Genomic DNA, 26,584 nt, shown 5'->3' with positions numbered 1-26,584 from the left:
GGGCCCCCACTAGTGGTCCTTCCTGAAGCCTCCCCAAAACCTCTGAGAAAGGGCCGGCTTGATGGGTGTCCCTTGCAGTGAGCACAGGTCCTGGAAGCTGGCCCGGAGACGGAGGGTGCAAGAAAGCACTCCCTGGACACACGGTTACCCGACAAAGTTGCCTGAGATGGGGGCCTCTGTCCAGCCTGGGCGTGCTGGATGGAGAAGCCCATCCAGCTCTTGACTCTCACTGTCGGGTGTGCAGGGCCGAATGCAGGGAGGAGAATCTACTCCTCCTCTCTCAGAGACACACGAGGGACGCCTAAATCTAATAAGTTAATCTAGACTCCTAGAAACAAGATTAAATTTTCAAATAAAGGCAGGCTCTGACAGCTAAGGCATAAATCTTTTATTTAAAATAGAGACTAAACCCATTCAAATGCGATCAGCGATGACAGATGCAGATAGAAACAAGCTCTGATGGGATGGATGAGGTGTGGGTTTGTCTGCTCCTGGTGACAGATGGCCAAGGGTGACCTTAAGGACAGTGTATAATTGTCAGCAAACAGTGGTGCCTCTGCATCCATTTCCATGTGGCTTGCTGGCCCAAGGTGGTGCCAGGGGCAAGGATGTCCTGAGGAAAGTGCCCATGCAGGTGGAAAGGAGCTGCCTTGGACGTCTTGGTCCCACTCCTGCCAGGTCAGCTGGCACAAGAGGGCAGGGGAGAGGGGCTCGCCATGTTTGGAGGTGCCTGGAGCACCAGCAAAGGAGCTGGAGATGTGGGGAGCTGTCAGGAACAGGTCGGATGTGGTTAAGGCAATAGGAGCCACGTGGCAGCATTTCCTGGAGCCTCCAGGGCAGAGGGTAAACTCTGCCTGGACCAAACCCAGATGGGCCATCTACTGCCTTGGCTCTTTATGGTGGACGCTTCCAAGTGCCAGACATTGTGTTCCCTGCATGATCTCATTCAATCCTCACATCAAGCCCTTTTTACAGATGGCAGGCTGGGGCTCAGAAGGGTTAAGTGCCATGCCCAGAGGTGCATAGCCAGTTAGTGACAGAGCTGAGACGCAGCACCAGGCTGCTGGTTCCAGTGTGCACGCTCCTCCCTCTGACACTCTAGGGCTCCCAGGCACCAAGAGATACCAGCAGCTGCATTTGTTCTTACTCAGGCTGAGCGATTTCTCCTAAATGTCGCCCCCTTTTGGAAGTGTTCAGATGCTTGCTGCCAGAATGCTTCACAAAGGCACAAACTCGAAGACACCACCATGAACATACATCCCATGAGGACGAGGGCTCCCCAACGGACAGTCTATGAATCTGCATTCAGGAAACATGTAATAACAAATGAAACTCTCACAGAAACAATGCTTTTATTAGGTAAATCTGGGAAACTTTGCCTACTCTAGCCCCTTCTGAGAAGTCCTGCAGAAAAAAGAATCCCATCAAACCTTATTTAGTCCAGCATTTCCCCAACTAATTTGAACATGAATATGTTTTGTTTCCCTTGCTGGGCATCATATCATGTCAACCTGTATTCCAAGGAACACACTTGGGAAAATGTTGATATGAGACTTTCATCTCAAGTTGGCCTGTAGCTTCCTGCTTCTCCAGAATGTGTATTATGGTACATGACATTTCACCTTAAAACCTTGAAGCTATTTACAGATGCCCATAGGAGTCAAAATTGATGTTGGCAGTTTTCAGTCCCTTTAGAATAAAGTCTCCCTGAGTAATTTGATGAAAGTTGTAGATTTTTTTCCTGTGGGGAAAGGTGAGGCACTCACATTCATATACACAGACTGATGAATTCAGATTCAGGTGTTCCTCGGTTACCCTGAGGTCATGAACCCCTGTTTTAAGTCACTGTCAGCTAATGTCCTTGGCGTCATTGGCAGCCAAGCACTGGGCCCTGCTGGGGTGAGCCTGTGGGAGCAGGGCCGCTGAGAGGGTCTGAGTAAAGGGGTCAAATCCACTCCTAGCCTTCTGACAAAGGAAAGCAGGAGATTCATGCCAATCACACATGTTCAGTGGACTGGCACCTTCCAGCTGCCCGCGGTGTGGGCCAGGGTGCTTTGAGCAGGTTAGTGAGCAGAGACCCCCCCCGAAGGTCTGAAAGACTATCCCACACCCTGTGGGGACCTCAGGGCTCCCATGCCTCTCTCAGCCCCCCACAGTCTAGTGCCTAAGAATTCTGCTGCTGATGCTGGTCCAGCACCCATTCCCTGTCCCCCTTCTTCTAGGAAGGGCACCCCAGCTGTCCTTGGGGAACCACCATGCCCCAGACCTAACTTGTGTACATTGTATGGACTGGACCTCATATCAGACTCATGGGTGGGCTCGTGACTCAGGCTTGGATAATCAGAGGATACCACGTTTTTGGTCACAGTGGTTGGTTCAGGGATAAGAATGGGACCAAGCCAAGACAATTAGTGCCAAAAAATACCTTGTGGGATTTTACTGAGAAAGAGAAGTTCTCCTGGGGCTGTTGATAAAAAGATGTATCTGGAGCTTCTGGTGGCCACCTTGACCCATGAAGGAAGCCACCTGGGATGGTCAGAGATGGGAGGAGAGGGTGGGTATCCCAGTGAGACTTTTGGAGTCTGCACTCAGCTGTGCCTGACAGTGTATCTAGATCCTGGTGCACTTATAGAAATCAATACATTTCCTTTCTTGCTTAAGACCGTGTGAGCTAGACTTCTGTCACTTGCAGCTGAAACAATCCTAACGCCCCTGTGTCAAAAACACATTCCCAGGCCTGTGAAGGTAGCTGAATTAGAATCTCCAGTAATATGACATATACCTGTATCTGTATCTTTCTGGGGAATCTCATGATCTAACAGCTCTCGCTTGAAAAAAATTTCCTCTGACATTCTACCATGGAGTGTGCAAGAAGCCCAGTTGGGAAATCCAAGATTATCCACACATAAAGATGGCTCAGGCTGAATGCTTCGGCAAGTCCAGGAGTCAAGGTATTTTACATGATTTGTCTTTAATCTATTCCTGCTCTTAAACTCTCAGATGGGAATCACACTTTCTGATTGTGGCAATTTCTCAGCTTTGGACAGGAGGGAGACAGAGTTCTGTGGTTCTGTGTTCAGTAAGACCCATTTCCTCATCTTTCTGCACTCCCAGTCCTCCACGTATGAGCCAAAGTGATGTGTGCCAATTTCAGGCTTGGCTCATACAAATCTCCCTGGGTTTATTTATTCATGATTTTTTCCTCTGTCTTGACACAGATAAATACAGTGACCTTAGAAGCCACTTCAGAGGTGGCAGAGCAACAAGGAGCAAGGGGCCTGGACACCAGAGTGTGCCTCAAGACAAGTGCCAGTCAAGCCTTTTGACAGGCAGCAATCCCTGTTTGGGGCTTTACACAAGTTAGAAAAAATGTCTATTGTGTTAAACCACTGATTTTGGGGTTTGTCTGTGATAGTCGTCTCCTTAACAGTGAATTTTTATAAATTCCAGATAACTTTCCCACCTATTGATTCATCTGAGCCTTTTATGAACTCTGGGTGGCAGTCTGGGAGTGGCACTTTACAGATGACAGTGCTTGTCCTGTTTACGTCCTTGGTGGGAGGCTAGAAAATGGTTCTAAACAGAACGCAATTTGATACACATGTAAAGAGATGACCATGATGTGTCCTTCCTTAGCTCTGACTTCCCTGTCATCATTCAGGCACTTTGGTGGTTATATATCTTTCCTGGGACTCAGCACCCATCTTACCACCCTCTGCCTCCATCCCACCTACAGGGAAGACTGAGGGCTCTGCCTCTGTCCACGGTGCTGAAATGGGTGATAGTTACAGAGCAGAGTAGCTGAATGGGCCGGGACTTAAACACTAGACAGAACTGGGCTTTCCGTCTAAATATGTGTTCCCTTGGGTGGTCCTTCTACCTCTCCAAATGTTAATTTTTTGGTCTGTAGAAAGGGAATATTATATCTTCTTCATGGGACGGTTCTGAACATCAAATAATGTGGAGAAACTATTGATGTAGTTGTGTTCTTTTCCATCCTCTGTCCTCCTTTTTAATACTGAACCTCATCTTCTACCAAAAGTAGCCTTCAAGGGCTAGACCTCTCATTCCCAGAGGCTTGAGTGAGTTAAGAGAAAAACCAAATTGACTCTAGAGAGATTGTCTGTCATGAATCTAGCTGCCATAAGCTACAGGGGGTTATGGGATATCCTAAGAGTTTAAAGGGAATCTGAAGCTTGAGGGAAAATATGTGTTTCTTTGTTCCTCAGTTTCTTCTTCTTTTGTAAAATGATGGGTAGTGCGTGGTGGCTTAGGGGCTTCCAACCCTGCAGAATGAGCACATCTTTTAGTATTCTTGAAACCCATTGATCCCCATCTTTGTAAAAATTTTGTCAGCTAAACACACTGCACTTATTAAAGAATAACAAATTCATTTCCCCAATTTTATTAATAAAAGACATTTAGAAATGATTGTGCAATAAAAACAGTATTAAGCTTCCCAGTTTAATGAGGTGGCTGATGCTTTAGTTAGTCTGTATGGCCTCATTATCAGCTAATGCATGGATTCCCTTAGGTTTTCTGAAATTTTGCCAAGAATTCACAGACCCCAGTGCTACTCCTGTGAACCTCAGCACAGGAGTCATTATTTCTGTGGGCTCTCAGGATCCTTCCAGCTTTGACCTGATCCTGTTGAGCTCTGATGTACTAAGCGGGGTAGATTGGAACCACAGAAACCTCCCCTGGCATGCAGTTTAATCCACACCTGGGAGATGGAATTCATAATCCCCATGATTGCCTTCACAGTGAATGGAGGATCTGGAGTAGCAAGAGGCATTCTGAGTGTGTATGTGTGGCTGGAGAGTTAGTTTATTAATGAAAAATATGACAGCCAAGGGAAATAGTCAATTGGCCCCATTTCTGTCCACACACTCTCTCCCAGTTGCACATGACATGTGAGGCCAATTTGAAATCAGAAGGATGCTTGGTGGGCACAAAACTGGAGTTAGGAAGTTATCTGGATGGTCTTAATGACATTGTCTGCAAACTATGATGGCTGTTGGGATCTAACTTCCCAGAGTTAGATCCACTCAGGCCCATTGAGGAACCAAGACCCCACTGTGCCCCAGATGATGCTGGAAGCAATCGGCTAGCGCTCTGCCTCTGGGCTCTGAGATGCTCAGGCTGCTGCCCTTGTTACCTGCATTCAGATTTGGGGACATCTGAGTCTGCTCCTGCAGCGGGGTGGGCACTTGGGCTGGTCTTCCCGCACTGGCACAGGGGATGGCAAGCCCCTTCCTCATGCTGCCAGCCTCCTTTTAGGATAGCTTGCTGGTTTGTTTTTTCCTCACAAGTGCCACCTTCAAGTCTGGATGACAGCCATGGACAACTAAACCATATCAGTCCTGGTGCAGTGACAGAGGACAGGCATTTACAGTGAAGGGCTAATCAAGCCTGTTCATCCCATCCCCACCTGAGGAGACGGGGAGATTGCCATGAGAAGTGAGGATCCAGGGAGGGGGACATCAAGGCTGACTGAGAGGATACTGCCTGCTGCCAGCAGCTGATGTCTGCATCTTAAACTCAGGTTCTGTTGCCATGCCCTGGACCTTCAGCGAGGACTTGCTTCATGCCGCCTCATTTCACAAAGGACGTGAGATAATTTACACAAGGGACACACAAAACAGGACAAAGCAAATAGATGAGTAAACTAGGGCAAGAATAAATTGAGAGTCTTCGCAGTGGCCTGAAAATTTGGGTCTGAGCCTCCTAGTAGCCAAAGCCTAGATGAAAACATGATTGGTCCCAGAATGACAATGCAGTGTGGTAGAGGATTACAAACAGCCTTTCTGTGGGCACATGGAGAAAAGCTCTTGACTTGGCCAAGAAGGCTCTCTGGAGGAGGTGATACCCAAACATGATGCTTTCTCTTTCAGGGATCTTTGGCACAAAAATGACTGACTTTTACTGGGCTGGACAGAGCCTGAAGGCTGGGGCTGCCTAATGAGTGGCCACTTCCTAGTGAGAAATTTTCAGTATAATAATTGTATTAATTATTGATGCATTACAAATCACCCCAAAACTTAATGGCTTCAATAAAAAAATGAACATTTGTGATCTCGCACGGTTTTTGCAGGTCAGGAATTCACGAGCTTAGCTAGGTGGTTCTGACTCACACTCCCTCATGAGCTTGGAGAGAAGATGTTGGTGGGAGCTGCTGTCATTTAGGGGTTATCTGGGGTGGGGGGATCTTCCTCCAAGCTGCCTCGCTCACAGAGCAGGTAAGTTAATGCTGGCTGTGGGTAGGAGGTCTCGGGTGCTCACCATGCAGACTTTTCCATGGGGATGCCTGAGTGTCCTCATGACATGACAGCAGTCCTCCCCCAGAGCGAGTGACCCAAGAGACTCAGGCGAAAGTCACAGCATCTTTCAGGACCTAGCCTTGGAAGTCACATTCTGCTGTCCCCACAATCTCCTATTAGTACATAGATCAACCCTATTCTGGTTGAATAGCGGGCATGAATACCAGGAGGAAGGGATCACAGGGGTCATTTTGGAGGCTGTACAATTAAAGCGTTAATAATAATAAATGATTTAAATGATAAAGATAACAACCACAGCCAATATGCAGTGGGAACCTAGGCATTGATCTAACTCTTTTACTTGTATGATCTTCACTGAATCCTCTCAATGACTTATGGTTTGGGTACTATTATCAGCCCTACAATATGGAGGGAAAACGACAGCTCAGAGAGGTTGTGTGAGTGGCCCAAAATCACACAGCAAATAAGTGGTGTGAGTCTGAATTTGAACTGATGTTTTTATGAGTCCAGAGCCCATTCTTTTGACTGCAACCCTATACTCCCTCCCTAGGTACTTTTCTTTTGAACTCTAGAGGCACAGCTCCTCTAGCCCTCTCTTCAGAAAACCAAGCCAGAGGGCACTGGGAGCTAGAGCAGGAGAAGCCACTCCCCTAGGATGGCCGGCCCCAAGCCTAGCTTTGCAGGCCTTGGCAAGGCAGAGGATTTACTCACCTCCTGAGGAAGTCTCAGGCTTTGCTTCTTTACTGACTTATGAGCTGTGTAAGTGAAGTGTGTGTCTGACCTTTTCAGTTACTTCTCCTCACAATCACTATAGCTGCTGCAGAGAAATGAACTTCCTTCATGCTTTCCCAGCTGCTGGGACGGGACCCCACCTTCCTGCATCCTGATGGCTGCCATGGCCCGGGTGCTCAGCAGAGGCAGGACAAGACTGCCTAGGCTCAGGACTCAGGATCTCCCAGGAGGGTCAAAACTGACTGGGCCATGTGGGGTCCATGGAGGCCACTTAACTTTAAATCTGCTCCCAAGACCGCACTCTCCTCTCCAACTCCCACCCCCAGCCCCTGGTCCAGGTCTTCCCCGGGGAACTGCCGCACCACCATCCCAAGCTGCTGTCTCCCAGAGAAGGCACATCTCCCTTGCCTCGGGGGGTCAGCACCTCCTGTGTCCTCTCAGGCCCCACCTCCTCACGTCCCTCTGCTCAGAATGAATGCTCCCTCCTTGCTGTTCACGTTGTGTGGCATTGTTCCCTCCTCTACTGTGGCCCCCTTTACTTTCGGCTGTACTTACCTACAGGCTTTCTTCTTTTTTAAAAAAACAAATTGTCATGGTATGTATCTGGAGAAACTGTAGAACCCTCCTCATCTTCTTTGCGCACTGCTCGGTACATTTCTAGTCTCTACCCAATGATCTGTTAAGGTGAGAATGTTAATTTATCCTGGTGGGAATATGCCAACATCACCCCAAGATAAAGATGCCGGCACTCTGAGATGCACTTAGAATAAAACCCCAAATCCTTGCCATGGCTGACAAAGCACTGCAGGGTTTGGCCCCAGCCCACCTTGACCTTGCCTTCCATCACTCTCCCCCTGGCCCGCTGAACTCCAGCCACACAGCCGTGACCCTGACTCTGCTCCTGCCCAGGGCCTTTGCCCTGCCACTCCCTCTGCCAGAGCACACGCTCTGCTTCTCTGCAGGCTGGTTCCTTCCCACCACTTCCATCCAACTCAGCCCTCCCTGACTTCTCCGTCTTGCTCCACAATGCCCAGCGTCTCTCCATTGTAATATCCCACTGTCTTTTCCTCACTGCACTAAACAATTTCAGAAATCACTCCTTCAAAAATGAGTTTCACTTTATTATCTTTTTTTTCCTTTAGAGATAGGGTCTCATTCTTTCTCCCAGGCTAAGTGCAGTGGCATGATCATAGCTCACTGCATCCTCCAGTTTCTGGGTTCAAATTGTCCTCCCACCTCAGCCTCCAGAATAGCTGGGACTATAGGTGCACATCACCACGCCTGGCTAATTTATTTCTAATTTTTTTGTATGTGTGTGTAGAGACAGGTCTTGCTATGTTGCGCAGGCTGGCCTTGAACTCCTGGGCTCAGGAGGCCCAGGCTCGCCTCGAGCTTCTGAGCTCAAGAGATCCTTCTGCCTTGGCTAGGATCCCAAAGTGCTAGGATTATAGGCGTGAGCCACCTTACCTGGCCTATTACCTTTATCCTCCAGCAGGACATAAGCTCTACATGGACTGGGATCTTGCCCATCTTGCTGGCTGCTGTGTCCTTAGAGTCTCAAAGAGTGCAGGGCATTTAGGAAGTTCTTCATGTTTGCTGAATGAATAACAAGTGGTCACACACAAAGTACTCACATGCAAATCTCTTTCCCCTGTTTGGGGAGTCTCCATTCTAGCCCCTAGTATCTTGCCTCTAGCATGGAACACATAGTGGATGAAATGAATTAAGTCACTTGCCCACTGGCTTATCTTCTTTTTAAGGGGACAGACCAAATCATGTGTTTCTCCAACCCTCTAGCATCTTGAGCCACTGCTTAAAGCGCTTGTTGAATTGAATAGAATCCTTTGAAACTGTTGTGTCACCAACTTTGGTAATTGAAGGAAAGGGGTCTGCCTGGTCCTTCCAATGTGACTTGTTGGAGAAGCTAACACCTGGAGTTCTCATTCTCAGGTGTGGGTTCCGGATCCTGTGAGTGCAAAGGCCACACCTTACACAGCAGACGTGTTGATAGAAAACGGGGCGCATCTGCCTAAGATGCCAGGTGTCAGAGGAGCGGCACAATATCCTTCTGACACTTGAAAATTGCAAATTTGAAAGGTTCCTTCTCACTTGTCAGCTGTCCAGGCCTCCCCTGAACAGATGGATTCCAGGCCTCGCCCTCCGAGGCTGAGCGTCCCACTGCCCAGGACCAGCCAGCAGGCATTGTTAAGATCCCACAGTGGGCACAGAAGCTCAGGTGTCCTAGGCACTCAAGTCTTAGTGTTTTATCAGGATTATTTCAGTTACAAGTGGTTTTAAAAAGGGATTATATTACCTTAAGCACTGAAAAAATGTTGGGTAGAAGTTGCTTGAGGCATAGCTGGATCAGAGCAAGAGACTGGATCTGTCGCTACTTAGTTTATTCTTCTTATGGGGAGAGGCAGGTTGCGGGGCAAGGTGGCCCCTGGAAGCCTCAGACTCACTTGTTTAATTTAATTGTCCAATCATCATCCACTCATTCCATTCCAGTCATTCCTTTTTTTTTTTCTTTCCCCCTGAGATGGAGTCTCACTCTGTCACCCAGGCTGGAGTGCAGTGGTGTGATCTTGGCTCACTGAGACCTCCACCTCCTGGGTTCAAGCGATTCTCCTGCCTCAGTCTCCCAAGTAGCTGGGACTACAGGCATGTACCAGCACGCCCAGCTAATTTTTGTATTTTTGGTAGATACGGGGTTTTGCCATGTTGGCCATGTTGGTCTCGAACTCCTGACCTCAGGTGATCTGTCCACCTCGACCTCCCAAAGGGCTGGGGTTACAGGCGTGAGCCGCTGCACCCGGCCTCCAGCCATTCCTTTTATTTCTGGTCCTCAAATAAAGCAGGCACACTCCTACCTTAGGATGTTTGCACTAGCCAGTCTATGTGTCTGGAAATTCCTAATGCCCACCCCTGCATAGCTACATACCTCATTCCCTGATCTCCTGCACAGCTTTGCTCACACTTACCTTCTCAGTGAGGCTGATCCTGACCCCCCTATTTAAAATTAGAACTCCTCAGCCCACCCAGTCCTTCTTACGATGATCGCTTTCCACTCCCTCATAGCAATTACTGGCATTTTTTTCTTTGAGATGGAGTCTCGCTCTTATTGCCCAAGTTGGAGTGCAATGGTGCGAGTGATTCTCCTGCTTCAGCCTCCTGAGTAGCTGGGACTACGCCTGGCTAATTTTTTGTATTTTTAGTAGAGACGGTGTTTCACCATGTTGGTCAGGCTGGTCTCGAACTCCTAACCTCAGGTGATCCGGCCACCTCAGCCTCCCAAAGTGCTGGGATTACAGGCATGAGCCACCGCACCCAGCCGCAATTATTGCCTTCTAATGTTTTCCATACGGCACTTATTAATTATCTCTATTGCCCTATCACCCACTAGAATGTCTGTTGTGTTCACTGATATATCCCAAGAACCTGGAGGGCCCTGTCACATAGTGGTCGCTCAATTTGTTAGTTGAATGAATGAAGCAGAAAGAAATTAATTCAACATCCAGACATTGGAAATTCAGCAGTGAACAAAAAATACCACCCCCGCCCCCGCAAAAAAAAAAACAAAAATCCTCCGTGGTTTTGGACCTTACTTTTTGGTGGGGATGCGAGACGATAAATGAGATTTCAAAGAAGCACTAAATATAGGGCATTGCAGGTGGCAGTCGGGGCTGGGCAGGAAACACAGCAGATGCACAGTCAAGATAAGCCCAGTCCCTGCTGTACGCTGAGAACCCAGCAAGGATGGAGACCGCTCTTCTTCTGTCATTTTAAGTTTATTCTGTTTGGAAGCAGCAGAGGACAAGCACACTGCTAATGATGGTAATAAAGCTTCTCCCAGATTTGTTGACAAGTTGCGTTTGTTTTATTTTCATTCCCTTCTCAATTTGGGAGTGGGCATGGGCAGCCCCCTGCCAACCCACCATTCCCTTGCCACTTCCCACTCTCATGATTTAAATAAAGAAATATGCAGATTGGCTGGGAGCCACTGGTGTTTGGAAACCCCTCTTGGAGCCAGCTGCTGTGTGGAGAAGAAGCAACCCAAACCAATAAGCGGGTATTGATTCACATTGGCATTAATCTCTTTTTGTATTGACACAAGTATCTTATCAAAATTTGCCTGGGGGGAACATCCATCTTCATACTGACTTAAAATAGAAGATACTACAGGGTGGGAATTCTATCTATATAGTATAGACCTCCGCATACAAATGCATAATCAATATTTCATCATCAAATTATGATCTGTCTTTCAATGTTTTGCAGAGAGAACCTGAAGATGAGTCATAAAGTGCAATAATAGATTGAAATGCAAAGGCTTTTTTTTTTTTTTCCATTTTAATAAGAGTTGGGGATGCTCCATGGCCATTCTGTGTAGGCGGCAGGAAAAGACCCGTCTGCCTGCAGGAGAGATATCGTGGAAACGTTTGCAGACAAGAAGCTGCCTACACTTTGCCATTGCTTGAGAATTAACTATATGAATTAATATAGTTATTATTCAGTCACATTGCTGTGCCCCACCTGGACCCTCTCTGATCCCTTCTGTCGCTTCACTGTACCAGTGCCTCCAGTGGTCAGCAGATGCCACTCTTGGGGAAGTGCTTGGGTGATTAAGTCCCCTGGGGACAGCGCTTAGCCAGAGACTGAGGAGTGGGGGATTAGGAAAGCCCAGCTCCCTTGCCTCAGGGGCAATGCTGAGCCGTCACTGACATCCCAGAGTTCCCCTGGGGATCAGGTGGAAGCTACTCCCAGGTGAAACAAAAAACAGGGGGCTCTGTTTAGACGATTGATTCTCTGTACTTGGCTCCCTGGCCCCCTGGTCCCATTTCTGCCACTCTGCTATTGTCCCCTGGGAGCATTTCCTTAATACAACACACGCACTTGAAGCCTTGTCTCCAGGTCTGCCTCTGGAAAATCCCACTCAGTATGCACCATTCATTCTTCAAGTGTTTGTTGGCTCTCTACCATGTACCATGCACTGTGGTTGGAACTAGGGATGGAGCAGTAACAGTGGTAGGTATGGCTCACATCTCTGTGTCAATTTTGGTGTGTTTGGGTATAAAAGAGAGAAATTAAACAGTATCTTATCATCTCACTTTGGCGGGAAGTCAGAGGGCTCTGGAACTGGTTGCTATAGCTGCTCAGTGGTGTAATTAGGGTCCTAGTTCTTTCCATCTCTCTGCTTGGCTGTGTTTGGGGTTGGTTTCGTCTTCAGGCTGGGCGCGAGTGGCTGTAGCACTTCCAGGCATCGCATCCAGACACGGTGACACCCTAAGGAAGGAGAGAGCCCTCTTCCGGTGGCTCTTTCAAGCAAGACCCTTTGCCTGAAGCCCCTGCCTCCCCAGCAGAAATACCTTTGTCTCATTGGCCTCATTGAAATAGGTCCCGTGTCCCTGCCCAAGCCACTCTGGCAAGGGGACGGAATTACCTTGGGCTAGTCAGGTCTTCTCTGGACCTTGAATCAGGGTGGTTTCTCCTGAGGCTCAAGGGAGGTTCGAGGGGGGCAACAACTGAGTGCAACTGAGATTCTGTTGGAAGGAAGACGAGAACTTCATCCTGTGCTTTCTCCATCACCCTGCCCTCTTGGTCTCCTTCATGGCACTCCAGTCAGGCTACAATCAGACGTGCATTCCTCTGTGTGATTCCATCTGTCTCCTTTACTACATGGTAACTCCCTGAGGGCAGCACCCTGACTGTTCTGCTCAGCAGTGGTGAATATGATGATTATGATTAGCACAATGCCATGCAGATAAATATGCTCAATAAATACTTGATGAATAAATGAATGGTAATATCAAGGGAATGAATGAATGAATGAATCAACGTGTGCAGTTTAAAGGGCAGACATGAAGAAAAGGTGGAAGTGGAGCTCACCATCCCCTCATGTGGATAGTGTCCTGTGAGGATGGCGGCAGCAAGGGGCCCCTCCTTGCCAAGGCAGCTCAAGGATAGAATAGGAGGGGGCTTCCTTCTTCCCAAGGCAGCAAGGGTGGTAGCTCTGGGTCAGAGAGACTGAGGCTCATGCTTTGGCTCTGATGTCAGCTGTGTGGCTTCAGGCGTGACTCCTCCTCTCTGTGTCTTGCCATCTTCTCTAGAGATATTGTGAGGATTCAGTCATTGGACAATTTATTAAGCACCTATTGTATGAAGATGCTGGGGTGCATGTAGGAAAAGTACAGGGTGTTGCGGAAATACTTATGGGATCCAGCTGCAGGCTTCAGGGTTGGTGCTCAAGCTGAGATCTGAAGGATGCACAGGAATCAGGAGGTGACTGGGGTGGAAACGAGGGGCAGGGAAGAAAGCAGGCCCCGAGGCTCTGAGACAGGACCCAGGCTTCTTTGAGGAAAATGAGGCCTAAGCTTGGGGTAAGAAGAGGGGCATGGTATGAGAGGAGGCAGTGAGGCCAGCTGAGGCCAGACCAAGGAGGCTGCGGAGGCCACAGCACACCTTCTACTGTGTGTTTTATTTTCTTATATTTAATTTAGTTTATTTTATTATTTTATTTTATGTTTTAGATAAGGTCTTGCTATGTCACCCAGGCTGAAGTGCAGTGGCACGATCCTAGCTCACTGCAGCCTTGAACTCCTGGGTTCCAGTGATCCTCTCACCTCTGCCTCCCGAGGTGCTGGGACTACACAGGTGCACACATCACACCTGGCACTGTAATTTACTACATGTAGTGGGCCCCACAGAAGGGATCTGGGTGGAATGGCAGCCTGATGAGATTCAGCTGTCAATTGGAGGAGATGCTCAGCCACGTGGGACCAGGTAAGGGGCTGCTGTGTTTTCCCAGCAAGAGTCAAGGTGGCTTGAACTGGTGCAGCGGCAACGGTGAAGGAGAGGCATGGGCTGATTCGAGAGATGCTGGGAGGCAGATCTGGTAAGCCAAGGAGAGTCAGAGATCCTGCCCTTGTTGGCTTCAAGGACACTCGTTCTCACCTGCTTACTGAAAAGTACAAACCAGGTCCTCCCCACCAAGGAGGATAAACCCAAGGGTTTGCAGAGGGAAGCTTTCTTTCACTCTGAGCCCAGAGAATGAGAGGAGAATCAGGCATAATGCAGTTAAGAAATACTATGTAATCAATCACACTAGCTTAAATAAAATGCAATGTCCAAACGTGTTGCCCAGCATTTTCCCACATCAAACAGAGGCCCAGGTGAATCACCAGCATCACTAGAGTATTGTTATTTGAAGCTGGAAAGGGGATCCTCAATTTTGGTGGATGGGAAGGTTGGTGGGGAGCAAATATAAGAATTGTTTAGGGGTCTAAGTTCTAGGAAAACTAACACACTTGTGAGAAGGGGCTATAATGCCATAGAAAGTGTGTGGCATTTGGATTTGGAAGGCCTGCCTTTGAATCTCAGACTGCTATACATTAGCTGTGTGACCTTGGCTGGTCACTTAGCCTCTCTGATTCTTTTCCTCATCTAGAAAAGGGAGCTGATCACAGTTGCTTCAGAGGCTACTGTGGAAATAAAAGGAAATAATGATAGAGAAAGTGCTTTGTCAGCTGCAAAGAAATATCAAATATTGGAGATTATTAAGAAAGTATATTTTAAGCAAAAAAGTGTAATTGGGTGATATGATTGAATTGATGTTATTTTGCGTTGTTAGGATAATGTCTTTATCCTTAGGAGAAGCACACTGAAATATTTAGGAGGGAAATGTCAAAATGTTTAAAACATTCACATGGTTCGGAATAAAACAAAATTGTACAGCTCAGTGTACGATCTGTCTACCTATCTATTTACATCTATATTTTGAAAAAATGTGGCAAAACATTAACCATTGGTGAATTTAGTGGAAGGATATTAGTGTTCATTAAGCTATTTTTAATGTTTCGGTAGACTTGAAAACTTTCATAATAAAAATCAGAGGGGAAATCATTTCCAGGTGGACAGCAGGTGTAAATAGGGAGGGAAAACAATGCCTCAGAAGGTGACAAAGGGCAGTATCTTCATGGCCTTGGGTAAAGGTGGCATTTGGTAGGGAGGAAACACCCAGCCTCTCTCCCTGGCTTTCCTATCTCCTCCTGGTGCCTTCCTTTGGCTGAAGTAAATGATAAGTCCAAGGGCAGAGCCCAGTGATGAAATCCAGGATTGGCCTCCAAGGGCACGGAGCCAGGGAGAGGATAGAGTGGGACAGAGAATGGACCCAAAGGGATAACTGGAGAAAAACCAGCACCTCTTCTTTTGCAGGGCATGGCAGACAGAAGCTCAAATGCCAGATAATCATTTTCCCAGCCTCCGGATGCAAACCTGGCCAAACGTTCTCCTGCAAAGTAAAGTCTGTGGCTGGAGCTGGGAAGTCTTTTCCTTTCTAACTAGAGAACAATGCGTGACAAGAAGCTGTCCCTCCTTCCCTGATTTTGGATATTATTGTGTGAGGATATGATGCCAGGAACTGCTGCAGCCACCCTGCCACCAAGAGGATGGCAGAGCAGCCACCAAGAGCCCCGACATTGTTGAGCAACACAGCCTGGACCACCTGCTGCCAGACTTCCCAACACATGAGAAAAAGTCTCCAGTGTTGGGGTTCCCTTGTGGTTGGGCATCTTGTCTCTTGCTGCCACTAACATCTTAACTGATGCACAGGTCATAGTCGAAGTGACCTCCCCGTCTCTTTTCCCTTAGTCACACCCTATCCCCAACATGCTAGATTTTCTACTGTGATAGTAACAAGAAAAAACCAACAACAATGAAGACAAGGAAATGGGAGCCAGACATGGTGGCTCACGCCTGTAATACCCGCACTATGGGAGGCCAAGGTGGGCAGATCGGATCACTTGAGTCCAGGAGTTCAAGACCAGCCTGTGCAACATGTCAAAACTGTCTACAAAAAATATAAAAATTAGCCAGTGTGGTGGCATGCACCTGTAGTCCTAGCTACTTGGGAGGCTGAGGTGGGAGGTGGGAGGATCACTTTAGCCTGGGAGGATTACTTTAGGTGGAGGCTGCAGTGAGGGGAGATCACACCACTGCAGTCCAGCCTGGAAATGGGCCCTGAGGAAGAGAAAAGCATTGCGGTGCCCTCTATCGTATCAGAGGTGGGAAACGCAGAAGCACACGTCACAGTTTGCATTTCCATACAGGGTGCTGAGCTGATGGATGGAGGAGGCAAGGCTTCACCTGTGGAGCACATGCAGTGGTGTTTGCCCTGACTCCCGGATCCCTAGCATCAGCTCTGCACACCCATCTCGCAGCTTCTGAGTGCTGTGCTGCTAAGAGCTCCCCACCCCAGGACTGCAGGGGCCGCTTTTCTTGGGCTCTGGAGCCACATCACTCTTACCGAGAGCCCAGGTAGCCAATGACTAACCCATGTAGAGAAAAATGCCTCACAGCTCCTTTGCCCCAGGCTCTGAGGTGTAATTTATGCTGCAAAGCCCCTCAAGGGATCAGGCTGAGTCTTGGGGTTCACCCCAATTGCTTCTCCACTCTTACTCAACTGTCCTGGGAGAGCTCTGTAGGAGATGCAGGAGTAAAGTCACATGCAGTGGCAAACAAAAGACTCCATGATGCCTTTGTCCTGAGAGCCTTGGCCATGGCAGCTTGATCCCTGCATAGATCATCGAAAATCCCCCTGCAGGCTCTCCTGTAAGGCAGAGCTTACAAAGCCCACTATTGTCTGACTGTTTCAAGGATTTACTTCATTTGCAAGTGGCTTTTCTCACCACAATGTCATTAATGTGTGGAGAGACCTGGAAGCTGGCATTTATGGCATTTACGTGAAAGTGATGTCTAAATCCTCAGGCTCAGGCAGGGCAGAAATAGCCAGGAAGCTGACAGCAGAAAGGGGACATTTGCCTGGAAACAGACTTATTTATCTTCTCCCACTAAAGCTTCTCTCTTAGCAATGAAGTCTTTGCCCTCTGCTGACCCCAGGACATGTCAAGACTTTGAGCTTGGTAGAATGTGCTGCCAACACTGCTTCCCTTATTACCCATTTCAGTCACTAATCTGGGACTACATCAGTGGTTCCCAACCCAGGCTGCACTTCAGATTCACCTTGGAGCTTTTCCAAAATACACTGCCCCTCCTTCCTCAGGAATCTCTGGCACAGGTATGAGATCCTGGCAGGTATGAGAGAAAGGAAAATAAGAGAATCTGCCTGGTAACCATCAGAGGCAAGGAATTAACATATTATCTAAAACTATGTTAAAAGGTCAGAGCCCACCACAGTGGTGCATGCTTGTAATCCTAGCGCTTTGGGAGGCTGAAGCAGAAGGATCACTTGAGCCCGGGAGATGAAGGCTGCAGTGAGCCATGACCACACCACTGTACTCCAGCCTGGGCACATCAGGCATCAGTATTATTCTAGCACCCCAGTTGACTTCAATGAGCAGCAAGGGCTGAGAACCACTGCTTCACAGAAGGGAGCATGTCCTGGGGGATCCAGGAAGGTCTTCCCAGGCCTGATCTTGTTGGTTACCTTCATTTCCCGACAAAGGGCTGCTAGATCCTCCTGTGGCTCTCTTGGATCATCCTTGCGTTTTGCAAAATATTGCTTTCTTTAAACATTCAAGTATGTGGCTCCTCTGAAACTGTGAACATTCCTGAAGATCATCATGAACTGTTGGTATCTGTAAAATCCAAGGAGGCAGAGTCAGAGGAACAGGTATCTGGAGACATGGGTGGCTGCTGCTCCCAGCATCAAAAGCGTTCATCTGAAGTCATCCCGTGGGTGGAAGCTTCTGCTCCTCCATGGAGGGCCGTAGAGTGTGTTAGAGTAAGTGAGGCTGCAGTGTGAGGTTAGGCACTCTGTGTACACACCTTCATAAAGCATGTTAGCTTTTGTAAAGTGCTTACTAGATCACGAACATTGCTTTTTTTAAAAAAAATCAGAGTTTATCACTTGACAAAAGATGTATTTTTCCAACACACACTCAGAAGTACCACTGTGAGTGGTAATTTGGCCCTTATAAAGTTACTATCATTTTCCTGTTATTTTCACCTGTGTTCAGGGGGAGAAGCAAAGCTTGATCTTCAAATGAATAACATAAACTTCACTTAATTACCCAGAAAGATTTGCTTTTTTTTCCCCCAGTCTAAGCATTTTAATGCCCACCATCAAAGGCAGAGGGTATCTGAGGGAGAGAATTTCGCATCAACTTTACCATTCCACTTCATGAAATTCTGACCTTTTATTTATTTATTTATTTATTTTTCAGAAAGGGTCTCGCTCTGTTGCTCAGGCTGGAGTACGTGGCGTGATCATGGCTCACTGCAGCCTTGATCTCCTGGGCTCAAGTGATCCCCCTGCCTCAGCCTCCCAAAGTGCTAGGATTACAGCATGTACCACTGTGCTGGGCTCTGACCTTCTAACATAGTCTTAGAGAACATGTTAATTCCTTCCCCCTGATGGTTACCAGGCAGATTCTCTTATTTTCCCTTCTCTCATACCTGCTGGTTAGGAAAGACATTATGTCTCTATTAAAATTCTTTATTTGACTTAGTATACAACATCCCATTTTGGGTGTATATAGAAAATTGAGATTATTTGCTTGACCTCATGCAGGAAAAATAATCATTTAATGAATGGTATTTGCCATTTTAAAAAGGTTTTTTGGGGGTAGTGATAAATAGATGCAACGTTTATCTACTGCTCAATACCAGGTCACTTGGCCTCCTGATCCATACAAATATTTCATTCTGAGCTGTGGTTATGCTGCACTGAAGAGAAATGTCACCACTTCCAGCTTACACAACTGCCATCTGCGACTTGGCCTTTGCCCATTGCTTTGTGGTTTTGCTACCTATGCACCATCCTTCTACTCCAGCAGGGGGTCTCAGCCCTGACTGCCCATGAACAGCACTTGAGGCTTAAAAAAGATGGGTGTGCCAGCCCTAGGCCCAGAGATTCTGATTCCATTGGCCTAGGATGGGGCCTAGGCACAGGTATATTACAGCTGACCCCCAAGGGAGTATAATATGCAGGTGGCTTTGGAAGCACGATTGTTGACCATCAGGTCTTCCTGATAGCTGGCAACACTGCATCCTCTGCCTGGTATCCCCAGCACCTGCGATGGAGTCTGGCACAGGATGGACACTCACAAGTCTGCTGTGAATGATGCACTGACTGTACCTGGAATGAACTTGGAATCCTGGTACCATCATGCCACAGTATCACCCTCTTCTGATGTATTCCTCAGATGCTGTGAATTAACCACGAAGCCAGACTGTCAATTCTAAAGAAGCAGGGCTGCTGGAACACGAATTCGTCATGGTTCACCCTTGGCCCATGTTCCATTATTTGCTAATATTCAAAGACAATGCTATAGCATTTAGCCAGTAAAAACAAAAAAGAAAAGAAAAAAAAAACAAGTCAGTATATTGAAAAGGAATATTATGTTATTAGAAATGCATGGAAATAGATTGTAGACACATGAAGCAAAACAGCACAAATACCAATGCTACCTAATCACTCCAGAGAATGCTGTGCAGAACAAACATCCCTTTCTTCCATGTGGTTTAAAAAAATAGCTACCTAAATACAAAATTTTAAAATAGTTACCGAATACAAAAGCAAAAACCCAACTGTCAATTTTTCATTTTATTTTTGGCTGGTTGGCTGATTGATTGATCCACTCATTCATTCATTTGATTTGGGCGTACTGAGCCTCTTTGTACCGGGCACTGTTCCAGGTGATGGGATACCGCAGTGAACTCAAGTGACCTGGGCCTAGTCTCATGGAACTTACATTCAAACATGGGAGGTAGGTAAGAAACGAGTAAGCAGATAGCACAGAACTCAGGCAGTAATGAGTGTAGTGGGATCAAATCACAGGGGCCAGGGAGCAGGTGCAGCCCTGGTGGTCATGGAGGGTGTCTCTGAGGATGTGGCCTGGGGGCTCAGGTCTGGATTTCTGAGGGCAGGAGACAGCAAATGCATGGGTGCAGAGGCAGGAACGAACTGGAAATGTGAGCAACAGGAAGTCCAGGGGCTAGAACTTGGCAGGAGTAGGAGGAGTGGTATGAAATGGGAGGCAGGAGCTGGATAGCATAGGGGTCTGCATGCCATGGTAAGGACTATGTATGGGGACAGTAAAAATGGCAAATGACGCCATCAATTTCCACTTTAACAGAATTGCTATCACCCAAGAGGTCTGTAATGGGAAAACGGGCTGAGTGAGTTCTCTAGCCTTGGGGAAGCCATTCCATTATTGGGTCAAGCCTCACAAAATCACTTGAGTAAAAAAATAATTGCAAGAATTTTATTTTCTTCTTGAGTGTTGGAATGGGAGTGGGGGATATTGAGTCTATTCTTCCCCCAGATATCCATGTAGCCTTTTAATTTTATTTTTCTTTTATTAGACAGGGTTTCGCTCTATCACCTAGGCTGGAGTGCAGTGGCGTGATCTGGACTCACTGCAGCCTCGACTTCCTGGACTCAAGCGATCCTCCCACCTCAGTCTCCTGAGTAGCTGGGACTACAGGCGTGCACCACCACGCCTGGCTAATTTTTGTATTTTTGTAGAGATGAGTTTCACCATGCTGCCCAGGTCTCAAACTCCTGGGCTCAAGTGATTTTCCCATCTCAGCCTCCCGAAGTGCTGGGACTACAGGCATGAGTGACTGTGCTCGGACCCCCTGTCTTTTTATTTTCTTCATTTAAACCTCTGTTCAAATGTCATTTCCCCAAAGAGGGCTTCCTCTCTGCTTCTGGTGGTCTTCATGGTCTCTGCTACTACAATATATTATATTGTATATCTATTTGTTCATTTCATACTTCCCCCTCCCCTCTGGAAGGTAAATCCCTGAGGTCAAGGGCTTCACTTATTTTGTTTTCTGCTGTACTCAGTACAATCCTTGTACTCAGCACATGGTAAGTGCTCAACTAATATCTGTTTAATGAATTAGTTGGAATAAATGCCATTGGATTTTGCTGCATTTATTTGGGCACAAAGGACTTGGGAGAGCCCTTGTGTTGCTATGCTTCTGTTTCCCAAGCACATTCATGTCCTTTCTAATCTTTCTGCCTTAATCACTTTAAATGTACTGACAAGCACAATTGACCAATTAATAGCGCTTATGCTCTTGTTACATCATTTGTAATCCATGATGCTCTCTCTATTCGTAATGGCCTTTCAATTTTTCATGACTCAAAACGGATGACATGCATAATGAATACAAATAGCAAATTGATTAAATGCAATGCATATTCTACTGCTTGCTGGGCTTATGCCTGTTATTAATGACAGAAATCCAGCAAACTCTCATGAAAACACCAATGACATACAACCTTTAATGCAAGATGCTGGAGCACTAGGGGTCCTAAATTTTCCTAATTACTGAGCAACAGCAGTGATTAATTTCCCAGACGACAACCTTTGTAAATAAGAACATCAGCATGGCTGCTTTGTCCAAGTTCTTTTTGCTGAGCACAAAACCCATCATGCAGCCCATTTTTACTTCATCAGACTATTTGTGTTGTGTTTCAGAAAAAAAAATACACTTGAGAGATCGCCTTATGAGCAAAGTATAAAGGATGCCACTTGTGCAAAATCAAATTTATTGTCTGCTCAGGGATTGCATGTTTTTCTGGAATCCTAATACACTGCGATACAGAAGCCACGTAGCTTCGGTTCATGTATTGAGTATTAAAGCATCACAAAAATGATAACACAAAACAAGAAAGAAGATATGGATGGGAGTCTGCAATGGACAGTATGGTAAAGGACATGCTTTTAAAAGACCTGCCTGGCTAAATGTGCAGTTTTGGTTTCAGATTGCCAAAGAATGAATTGGTTTGCAATAAAAGGCTGTGTGAATCAACCTTCTTTTCCCCATTAGTGGGAAACCTTCTGGGAAGCAGGCGTTTTCTTTGACACACTGGGGCACATGATGACTGGTTTACCCAGGTTGGCACTGGAAAACAACAAACACTTGTCTGATGGGTCTATTAAGAGGGAATGAAGTGGATAGGAGCATTTGTCAAGGCCCACCCACGCTCAGAAAGCATCGATCACAGCATGCTGACCACTGCTCCTGCACTCTTCCTCCTGAAGCACAAATGGGCCACTCTGCAGAAAGAAGGTGGGGTGAGAGAATGGGCTGCTGTGGTCTTGGTCCACTTCCCCAACAGCTCTTCAGATAACACCTTGACAGGTCTGCCTCCACGATTATTCAGGCTCTGAGTCAGTGGAATTCCAAACCCAGGGAAAGCAGAGCTCTGCCAAATTTGCGGCCTGCACCCTGCCAGTTTGCAGCCCAGAGTGGTTTTGATGATACCTAGTCTAGGCTTAGTAGATTCACTTCTACCTCTGAAAGTGTGCACATCATCTGGGGTTGGAAACTCCAGAAGTGACCCCGAACAAGTGAGTGGTGTATTGGGAGACACAGAGAGTCTGGGTAGTGAGGGAGAAGTTAGACAGGGAAGGGAAGGTGGCCACACAACATAGGATGCATTATTAAGTCAGCTACCACAGTGGGTGATGGCAGTTGAATCTCACAGGGTAACTCTGGAAAACTGCAAAGTACATGCCTTGGAATTACTTTAGCCAAGGGGTGAGGGAGCTGGGGTATTTATACCCACATAACCAGCAGTCATTGCTTCAGAGTGTCCCCAGAGATATTAATTCCCAGGCACTTTCACCTTTCCATGCCTATGGACAAAGTGGAGCCTAGGGGCCATGTGTCTGACAAAGATGCAATGGATGTGGGAGGAGCACCCATACAGACTGCTTCGAAGTCACCCAAGGACTTAGGATTCCTTCCAAGATATACAAAACCCACACCCCCACCCCAAACTTCTGAAGGCATCACCATTACTCATGATCAAAATGTTTGATTAATGTACACGGTGCATTAAGCACACTTTTGAATGTGATTTGAAGGGGAATGACATTAACAGACTCTACTTGCTGAATTTTCTGCTCTATGGAGATGGCAAGACAGACTTCTTGCTAACATTTAGGAAACACACATGCCCTCCTCCCCCACTGTCATATGTCTATGTGAGAGAATAAAGAATTCACAACTAGTTCTAAAAAAAAAAAAGAAACTAGGAAGAGAAATACAGACTACAGAGTAAGAGAAAGCAATAGCGCTAACAGAGAGTCAGACAGAAAGGAATGAGAATTTCATTTATTAAAATTGGAAAAAAAAACCCAAAAATTATTGGTACCTTTAAACATGTTCCCTAGATGAAGCCTGAGGTACTCTGCTGGAACTTTCTGATTGTAATATGGAATCTGGTTGTTAAACAGCCTCATTTTGTACTGGAATTCATCTTTTAAGGCCAAATAATTCCTTAGCATCTCCATTTCTTTTGACACTTTAGTTGCAAAAATCCTTTCTTAGTGCATAACAATGATAATAATTAGTATTTATTTCGTGCTTACTATGGGTGAATTGTTTTGCATGTATTAACTCATTTAATACTCACAATAAACCCATTAGTTTCCCCATTTCACAGGGAAAGAAGCTGAGGCTCAGAGAGGTTCAATGACTAGCCCAAGGTCACTCAGCAAGTGGAGCTAGGATTTAAATCCAGGGGGTCTGACTGCAGAACCCCCAATTTTTACATCTCCATATTATCTTTCTTTCATGTGCCCTAATTACTTACCTTAATAGGCACATGTTTTTACAAACATAAATCCTTCCTTAATTGTTTCTATCCCAAGGATGTGATGGCTTGACATTTTATGCTGAGGTAAGTGCAATACTTTCACATGAACAACATCCTAAAACAGAGCTCATTCAAGGAGGAGAGAGGCCCCAACTTCCCAAGCATGATGTCTGGTTTCTCCACCAGCATGCCTAGGTCTCTCGCCAGGAAAGCCTTGAGAGTTTTACCCCACACCCATCTTAGAATCACATGCTCTCTAAATCTAGGGAAAATCACTGTGGGCTACAGGAAATCAATTTTGTTTGCTTCTCTTTGCTACTGGATGAGCCTACTCAACCACTGGACTCCATATTTAGTAAAAATATGAAACATGCAAATGGCACTCCATTCTTATTTGTTACCTTTTTACTAAATAAAAGAAGGAAGTCTGAGTGATCATAGATAGAACCATTGCTTAGAAAGCACTTGAGCGATTGTATAGATTCACATTTATTATGGTGTGATCTGAGTCTAAAAAATAATTGACTTTTTTTTTTCCAGTAAGGCTTATAAATACAGACCCAGAGAGGCCTCTCATTCTCCTAACCATCTTTCCAGGTGGAGATGAGAGGGAAAAAGCTCATGCCTATGCTAAAAGCCTATGGTTTGCTTTTCCACGATGTTTCTATTACAGTGTAAGTGTGTATATGGCATCAGTACATATGCACATAAGTGCCATTTGCTAAATTTAAAAGAAAGATGGTTTTCCCACTTCTAACACTTAAGGACTTAGAAAAGATAATGCTTTAAGAGGCAGCAAAATCCATGACTACACACAGATAAAAGACCCTCTTATTTTTCTAAATATTTAGACAATTAGTCTACAGAAGGACTACAATGGAAACTACCAAAGTGAGATGAGATAAAATGATAAAAGTGCACCTAGGGAACCATTTAAGTATGCGAGAGTGTCTATGGAATGTGTGTATGTGTGCGTGTGTGTCCCCATTTACACACACACAAGAGAATGAATAATTTTAAGCAAAAGCATTCAAGAATTTTATCATTCTGTCTTGACTTGTCCTTTCCACACGTTCAGGTTCAGTAATAACGGCAGCTTTGAAAGTGTCAGGACCAGATCAGTCAGGAGGATTCATTTAGAAATTGTGACCGGTCACAATGTGCCTTTATTTAGCCAACCCTCATAATAAGCGATTTCTATTACACGGGGCTGCTGTGTGATGAGGTGGAGAGCGCGTAACTGAGGCTCTCTAGTCAGACACCCGCAGAGCCTGTGCCATCCACACGCTCACCACATCTCCTGCCTCGGCATGGGGGAGGCAGGCGGAGGGATGAGCAATATGTATTTCAGATGCCCTTTTGGTTTGGGGGCTGTCAAGTCTCCTGATGCTGGACAGGACTGGGCTATATTGAAAATTACACTAATTAGGAGATTTGGATTTTTGACTCATCTTTGTTTCTGTAAACATCTTGTGAGTCTATCTAGCCTCAAATACCCAGCTAGAAACAAATATACGGAGATGATATGAGATTGTGCATGGAAGTCCCTCAAAGATGGCATTACACAGACTAAGACTACTAAGTAAAAAAAGTCCATGTAAATTTCAAAGAGCCATTAGCTGAGTCATATATTTACAAAATATAGTTAACCATCTGACTAAGCTTTCTTAACTTCTTGAAAATCTGGACAATGAGATGCTAAGACAATAATAATGACCCAGAGAGATTGATGAGAAATTGAAAATTCTGCAAACACAAATAAAAAAGACAGATAAGCATAAAAATGCAAACGAATGCTAAATCAAAAGTCTGTCTCTAGCAAGTTGACAAAATTCTGCAAGCCACAGATGGTCATAATTGGAACACTAAATAAAATAAGGATGTTAAATTAGAAAATAACTCAGTAAGGTTAGAAAACATATTTATGGTATTAAAGTGTCCCGGGTAATAGCAACATAACAGAGAGAAGAGGAGATCTTGGGCTGGGCATGGTGGCTCGTGCCTGTAATCCCAGCATTTTGGGAGGCCAAGGCAGGTGGATCACCTGAGCTCAGGAGTTCGTGACCAGCCTGGCCAACATGGACAAATCACGTCTCTACTAAAAAAATACAAAAATTAGCTGGGCATGGTGGTGGGTGCCTGTAATCCCATCTACTTGGGAGGTTGAGGCAGGAGAATCATTTGAACCTGGGAGATGGAGGTTGCAGTGAGCCGAGATCGCACCGCTGCAGCCCAGCCTGGGTGACAGAGCGAGACTCTGTCTCAAAAAAAAAAAAAAAAAAAAAAAGGAGATCTTAAATATTATGATGGGAAAATCTCTAGAATCAACTTCGTGGTGAGGAGGGGGCCGTTCAGAGATATAATTTAAAGTTGAATCATGGACAACCGAAGGTTTAGACTAAAGGAAAAACAGAGGTACCAAGTGCAAAACCTTGCTAAATACAACCCTGTGAGATAAATAGAGAGATAGGCATCACTGTTATATAGAAGATGTTGAAGGAAAATTAGAAGGGTTCTTTGTCCCCTCAATATTCAACTGATTTCCAAAAATGCAAGCTATTAAAGTATGACATAACTTCATAAAAGAGGGTAATTTTTACTTCTTGGGAAAGTCAAGAATAAAATGCAGAAATATTTATAAAATAAAGTTTTATTTTTACTTTAATTTCACTATATTTTATTTTGCTTAAACTAATGCTTATATTACACTTACTGTGTATATCAGGCACCATTTAAAATACTTTGTAAACATTAACCGATTTAATCTTCTTAACAACCCTAGAATGTACTATTATTAAACCCTTTTACACGTGAGAAAACAGGCTTGGAGAGATTCAGTGACTTGCCCAAGGCCACACAGCTAGTAAAAGGTGGAGCTGTGGCTGTGTGCGGTAGCTCACGCCTGTAATCCCAGCACTTTGGGAGGCCGAGGTGGGTGGATCACAAGGTCAGGAGTTTGAGACCAGTCTGGCCAATATGGTGAAACCTCGTC

The 26,584-nt window shown here is 45.9% G+C and overlaps 1 protein-coding gene across 3 annotated transcripts in view; it reads right to left on the bottom strand.

Annotated features, from left to right (window-relative positions):
- Positions 1 to 379: 379 nt before the first annotated feature.
- LOC103786269 (uncharacterized) overlaps positions 380 to 26,584 on the bottom strand; it is a 67,417-nt gene continuing 41,212 nt past the window's right edge. The window contains exons 5-10 of one of the 3 annotated variants that reach the window (XR_004666830.3): positions 19,108 to 19,297; positions 17,455 to 17,605; positions 10,619 to 13,116; positions 8,481 to 8,609; positions 7,569 to 7,689; positions 380 to 1,299 (exon numbers count right to left, since the gene is read on the bottom strand). The gene's annotated coding sequence lies outside the window, so the exon portion shown is untranslated. The remainder of the gene's footprint in view (positions 1,300 to 7,568; positions 7,690 to 8,480; positions 8,610 to 10,618; positions 13,117 to 17,454; positions 17,606 to 19,107; positions 19,298 to 26,584) is intronic. The other 2 variants (XR_004666833.3, XR_004666835.3) reach the window with 2 other exon arrangements.

Source organism: Pan paniscus, chromosome 18, assembly GCF_029289425.2.
Source record: "Pan paniscus chromosome 18, NHGRI_mPanPan1-v2.0_pri, whole genome shotgun sequence".
NCBI classification, from domain to species: Eukaryota; Metazoa; Chordata; class Mammalia; order Primates; family Hominidae; genus Pan; species Pan paniscus.
This window is presented reverse-complemented; position numbering and strand designations above follow the sequence as displayed.